General features: G+C 40.7%; 1 protein-coding gene across 5 annotated transcripts in view; it reads left to right on the forward strand.

Moving 5' to 3' along the window:
- ctnnd1 (catenin (cadherin-associated protein), delta 1) overlaps positions 1-6,613 on the forward strand; it is a 28,150-nt gene continuing 21,537 nt past the window's right edge. For 3 of the 5 annotated variants that reach the window (XM_025058898.1, XM_025058902.1, XM_017035391.2), the window contains exon 1: positions 41-328. The gene's annotated coding sequence lies outside the window, so the exon portion shown is untranslated. The other 2 variants (XM_017035394.2, XM_017035390.2) reach the window with 1 other exon arrangement.

Here is a 6,613-nt window from a genome sequence, read left to right on the forward strand (position 1 = left end):
AAGTGAACAACAATCCGAGGAGGAAATTGCATAGGTGGGTGTTTTCTCCGTCTTCTTCATTGTAAACGTTGTCTCTCTGACACTGCAGCAGTTGCTGGTGGTCGTGGACCCTGTCTTTGCTCAGTATCACATTGATAACTGGATCGGAGGGAAGTGATAATTAAGGAAAAACAGAACGTTTTTCTCCAGCACGGAGGCTGTGGGTGGAGGTTTGGACTAAAGCTTCAGCAGCAGTCAGTCTGCCAGGCTGAGCTAAGCTAGGCCCGAGTCTGGTTCATTAAACACTTATGGACTTTGGAAAACAAGACTAACCATCTCCAAAAAATCGGTAAATATATGTATTTTGGTGTTTTTAGACTCCGTTCACATGGAGTCAAGCTGCTGTGGGCGGAAGAAGCGGGTGGGATTTGTTCATTTGTGTGTTTCCTTTTCTGCAAACTCTTCTCTGTCGTATCGCAGCGTTAGCATGTTAGCAGCTACCGCAGCGCAAACTAATGCGGCGTCGTAAATGGTGGCTGGTGATGAATATGTCACAGTGAGTGGAACTTGGAAAACTTATAGGAAACTTGTACACGCATATGAAGCAGCTTTTTAGCAGTTACTGCTGTAGTGTTTGCAGACAACGTCATTTTACCTGGACGACGTGTATCGGCTTATTACGTGCTGCTGGTGGTTTGTTGGTGACTGTGAGGTGAATCTTTATAAGGTCTTTGAGTGAGTGTGATCTCATCCATGCTTTCAGTCACACTGAAACCGCTGAGGTTTCATTTGACTTGGCTGCAGTTGCTGTCTCTTTCTACCCGTGGGTTTCGGGACAGGTGAAAGGACACGGAAGTGAGCGGTCGGTCAATCCACCACCTCTCAAACCTGAGCTCTAGAGTCAAAGTCCAAACCTGAATCCTTATCAATGTCCTATTTTGTACTGTACCTCTGACACCCACTGTCCACGGACAGTAATGCGTGGACATTGACTGTGCAGAAGGATGGCAGGAAAAATGCGCCATTAGTGTCAAATATTGCAGTCAGATTTACATACTTCTACTGTAACACAGTAGAATGTGGCTCATTGGAATTCTGTGCAGTGGTAAAATCATAGACAACTTGACATAAACACAGCTCTGCAGAGAGATTATGTGTTCTTTGCATTTAAAAACACGTTTCCATGAGTGCTGTCTGGTATCTGCTGCTTTCGTCATATGTATGAAAACTACTGTAGCTAAGGAACTTCAAGGGCAGAGAGGTAGGAGCCCCATCTGCCACCTGAAGACAGGGTCTTTTTCTTTTTCTACTTTTTACTATTTAAAAGAGAAATCCTCCAGTATTAAGATGCTCCAGGTTTAGTCCTTGCAAATATGTCCTCATAGCATCTTTCACTTAGACCTGTGTCTTCTGACTCTTTGACAGTTGTAAGTCATGTTAATTTATCTAGGGGTACATCTTTCTGTGTTAAGCTGGTGTTGTATGCACGTGCAGGGCGTGGTGTGTGCCTATTTTTTAACACCAATGCAGATTACAGTAAGTTTTTGGGTTAGAAAGGGCGTCAAGAGTAAAAAGTTTGGGTTTACTGTATGAAATACTTTTCTATGCTGATCCCTGACTAAGGAAAATGATCAAGGTGATTTATGTTGGTGCATGGTGTGTTCCATGGAAACCGATTTAGGGTCTGTTTGGAGGGCCACTGAGACTCACCTGTTGGAGAAGTCTTGGCCTACTTGCTCGATAAGTCCAGATGTTAAGAAACTCTTGGTGCTGATGCTGTAGAACATGAATGTTCTGAACACTTCTCTAAAGCTTGGAGACTGAAGCTTAGACTAATTTACGGTACTTTTCTCTGGTCACCGAGAAGATTTGAGTTACGTAGCAAAATTTAATTAAACTCTACGCTGTAATCTCCTAGGAGACTGGTTGATTTATTGGTTGTTTATATATATATTTATTTTTGTGTGTGTGTTAATTTGATCTGGATGAAAGTACCAGGTGCTAATGGGGGTGTTTTCAGAGCACCCAATTTCACTTCCCTTTTACACAGACAGATTGAACAAAGTGGTGATTTGATAAACTGATGGTTTGTGACATATGGTAGATACTGATCAGTTTAATCATGGCCTAGATCAAAATGTGTAGAAAAAAAATTTCAAGTTTGCATGTCTTTGATAATCAGATATATATGTGAAAGAGAAAAATGTATTTGAATTTTTTAAATGCCTTTTGAATATATTATGGGATATGCTGGGGAACACAAACAGCCTTTGGGGAACTTTTGTGTTATTAAACTGTTTTGTGTGTTGTTTTTTGTGTGTCTATAGTGAAAATGTGCTGGATTATGTTTCAGTCCTTTGATGTGGTGTGTGAGTTGAAGAAAGGAGACAGAATCTGGGGCGGTGGAGCAATAGCAGCAGTGAGGGACAAAGGCAAGAACCTGTTATGTGGGTCTCGTTGTGTGGGTGTGGTAGGGTGGCAGGTCTGTGTGTTACTTCACTATTTAGTCCCTGGACTTGCAACACATACACTACTGTTCTCCAGTGTGAGTGGGTTCCAAAAAACTCCGCAAGACCAAATCTGCCTCAGTGGGTCCCTCACCTGCTGGCTTACGATGTCATCATGATCTCCTTACGGCATGAGTGCAGGTTCTAGTCGCTACACCAGAACAGACAGACACATTACCTGAAATTTCTGAGAGCTGATCCTCTCAGCTGATTGGTGAACTTCAGTACATTATGGACTTGCCTTGCAAAGTCTTTTCTGTAAAAAACCCCTTAAGGTATTTCTGTTCTGACCTGCTGGAACAGAGATTGAAGAGATTATGAACAAGTTTGGACAAGCTGCCTGCTCAAAAATGTCCCCTCTGCCGACTCTCAGAAGAAGGTTTGTGGGGTAAGGGAAAAAATAGTAAAGTTGTACGTTTCATTTTCCTGCCCAGAATTAGTTTCTAGCCATTTAGTCTGTGGAGTCTAAAGTTTTGCTGCTCAGCCAGTTGTTTGAGTAGAGCTATCATTTGTGAGCCTCCGTAATGACGGGCTTTCAGAGCACGCCACGGGTGTGTCCCTCTGACACACAGAAGCCGGGCTTTTCTTGTGTTTGCTCCTCCTCCCCTGTCTGTGCTCCCTGTCTCTCCTTTATCTGTCCTCGTCTCTCCTCCTCCGACGGTTACACCTGCAGCCTTGCTGTTTTCATTTGAACACTGAGCCAGTCAGTTCCCTGCCCATGTAGGGCATATCTCATGTGCTCATGAGTGTCAGAGTGCACAGAAGCCTTGCCCCCCCCCCTCCAGGTCTTGAAGTTGATCTTTATATTGTGCCCTCCCCTCGGAGCTGGTGGTTTACTTCATGGAAAGCTTTGGTGCCAGTTTGCCTTTTTATGGTGCTGATAATTTTAACCAACTTCCTGGTTGAGTTCAGTGGTCATGCTCAGTTTGCTCTTCACCAGCTGTAAAACTTTTCTGACTGCACATTACTTTTGAGTTTCCAAGGTCATTTCCAAAAGTTTCTTTGACAAGAATTTTAAGTTTAGTTTTAAAAAAAATGTAGAATTCAGTCACCTCTGTACTCTGTGAGGCTGGGTATGAGGTCATGCGTGTGGTGATTCATCATTTTTCTCACTTTATTTTAGACTTGTGAATGACGTATTGTAGCCATAGCAAGCTCTACAACACAATCATTGACTGTAAATGAACACAGTTATCACTAAAACAAAGCCAATCAAAAAGATAAAGCAACCAATTTGATTTGTGATTTTTTTTTTCATTTTCCCTAAAGAACCATTAATCACTGTTAAAGGATTTTCAATAAACATTGTAGATTTTGTCAAACTAAATTTAAAGATAAATAGATTAAGCTACAGACTAAGGACATTGGTTTGGTTTTGTTGTCATATGTTATGTATCCACTAAGAACAGGTTTGTTACAGTGTAAAGCAATGGGTAAAATAACCCAGCGAGGGACAGTGAGAGAGACAGCTTGACAGTGTCGAGTGGAAAAATGGAGCTCGGTTGAGCACTCGTAACTCAAAATCTTGCATGTAGCTTGTATCTTGAAGCCCCACCGTATTTAGAACATTTACCTTGTCTTTTGAACTTTTGAACCTTCTTTATGGAACTGCCTTCTAAAAGAAGAACACTTGTGGGTTTTCTCCCTACAGTCTAGACCTATGTTAACACATGGGACGCATGGGACTTTGCACAAATGTCCTTTCTGTATAACTTGATCATCCAGGGCTCTGTAATGGTTGTGTGTAGTCAGTTCACGTGATGTCGTCTATGACTGTGCTAAATAGGTAAACTCAGCCAATGTATTAAGCAATACATATAACCTGCAGGCCAACAGAAGCCTGGGGGAGTGAATGGAATCAGTAGGCAGTGCTGTGCAGAATTAGCCAATGCAAAAACTGATTTAAAAGAAGATAGTACACACTGCTGTAGTTTATTGCTGAGTATTTGTGTAAATCATCAGTGGTTGGATGCAAATGAAATACACTGTGTGTTCATCTTTTCCATAGTGATGTCAGGGTTTGGGAATTGAAATGGCAGCTGAACTCCAGTGAATCAATGAGGCATCACATGTGATCATTTTCAAAAGACTTGTATTGGCTTGTAACCTCAAATGAACAGATGCAACAAAACCTGTTTAGTGGGGCTGAAATAATTATAATTCAAATACTGGTAACAGTTAAAAGAGTGCAAATGCACTACTTATCATGCTGAAAGTAATATCTGTGTATAATGTAGGGCTGTGAAAATCAATCTGTTACTTGTATTGATTAATTTGTGAAATGTATTAACATTTTGAATGTAGTTTAACACACTGATAGAATGAGGTCCATTTTATATCCAATCATTTCACTCTCCATTCACTTGGCGTTGCTCATACACAGCTGATGTGCGTTATTTACACACAGTGTGGGAAAGACTGTAGACTGATTAATATTGTTGAGGACTGGACCGAATTTTTGAAAGGAACTCTTCACACGTGCTGCAAAACACCATCAAGATGAACAGTAGCGACTGAAACACACCAACTCTATTTTCACTAAGATTTTAACAGATTCATAATTTCATCATCTGGATTAGTCACAGATAAAAACAGGGAAGAAACACTGACTGCTAGTATTTGTGTTTCTGTTCCAGCAATGTTCACCTTATGACTAATCAGATTAAAATTTAATCCTTTGACAGATGTTAATCGTATGTTTATTTTTAGGAAGCTGCTCCTCTCTTGTGCTTGTCAAACTTTGATGACCGACTTGGTAATAGCAAACAAATAACATTAGATGTTAAAGCATTCATATCATTAAATGTTATGAATGCTTTATTATCTGAACCAGGTGGTGGAAATGTGGAAAAGCATCTCATTGTTCTCTCAGTGTCTCAGCTGCTTATTATTAAAGGAAAAGGTTACACAAATATGTTTTTTCTTCAAATGTATAGCCTTCGTGTTGTCCATTTCTTAGGGGCTTGTATTGCATTTGTCCCTGTTGCATGCAATCCTTAAACGCCCTCGTGCCAGTGGAGGTCTAAGACATGGTCCCCTGTGTAGTTAGAAAATTTACTTAGGGCTTTGTCTTCGTGTCTTTTATGTATCCCTGATAGCTGCCAAAGAGAAGTGCCTGTGTATTTGTGTACCACTCAAACAAACCTCACTTGTCTAAGTGAAGTTTGTTTGAAATTTCAAAAATGTTTGTTTATGCGTCAGGCCCTTTGATTGTTTGTCTGACTCTGCATAAGTAAGCACAGGAATTTACCTACGATTTATGTGTTTATTTTGTATGAAAATGTAGCAAAGGCAGTGGAATCTAATTGAAATGTTTTGTTGTGAGGATTATGCATGGTTGATTCTAGGCCTTAGGTGATTTTACCAAATTATAAATAAGGATTTAGTTTTAATGATTTTTCAACATTCAGATGAACTGGTGGTGGACAAACCTGCAGACTTTGAGATCTGTGTGATTCTTAAGCCCTATCAAGTCTTTCATCCTTTCTTCCTGTTAAGTTTGTCTTGGTTCTGATGTATTTGGCTGATAAATGGTTAACCACTTCCACATACTTGTGGTATTTTGCAGAATATTCCACCATCTTTTTGCACATGACTCACATGTCTTTCTGTCTTTTTGGAGAATATCTGTTCTTCATACTTTTATACATACAAAATGAGACCAGGCTTCTGCCCCGAGGCTTCCCTGAGCCTTATTTGTTGAAGCCATGTCTGTGCAGCCAGATTTGGTCACATTAAAAATACAGTAGACACAGCCTAAATTCAAATCTGACACATTTACAGACATCACCATGCAGTTAATCGTCTTTCCATTATAAAAAGTGACTTATTTTGTTTTCCCATACGCAGACTTGTGTGAATATTTAATGTAGTAGTTTTTCCACATACATCCTTGTGTATTTGAACTCTCTGCTTCATACTTTTCTCCTTTCCTCCCTCTGGGTAACAGCCACCAGCCCATTTCCTTCTCTGCTAAGAATAGTAAGTCGGTGCCCTATAGATTGGATGACCTGCCTTTCTGTGGTCAGTTTGCATGAAGTGTGAGTGACAGTGTGTGTGGGTGGGCGTGTTTGGCTATGCCACCTCCTCCCCCCCCCCCCCCTCCCCCCCACCCCCCTTTTCCACAC

Source organism: Cynoglossus semilaevis, chromosome 9 (genome assembly GCF_000523025.1).
Source record: "Cynoglossus semilaevis isolate Cse_v1.0 chromosome 9, Cse_v1.0, whole genome shotgun sequence".
In the NCBI taxonomy this organism is placed as follows: domain Eukaryota; kingdom Metazoa; phylum Chordata; class Actinopteri; order Pleuronectiformes; family Cynoglossidae; genus Cynoglossus; species Cynoglossus semilaevis.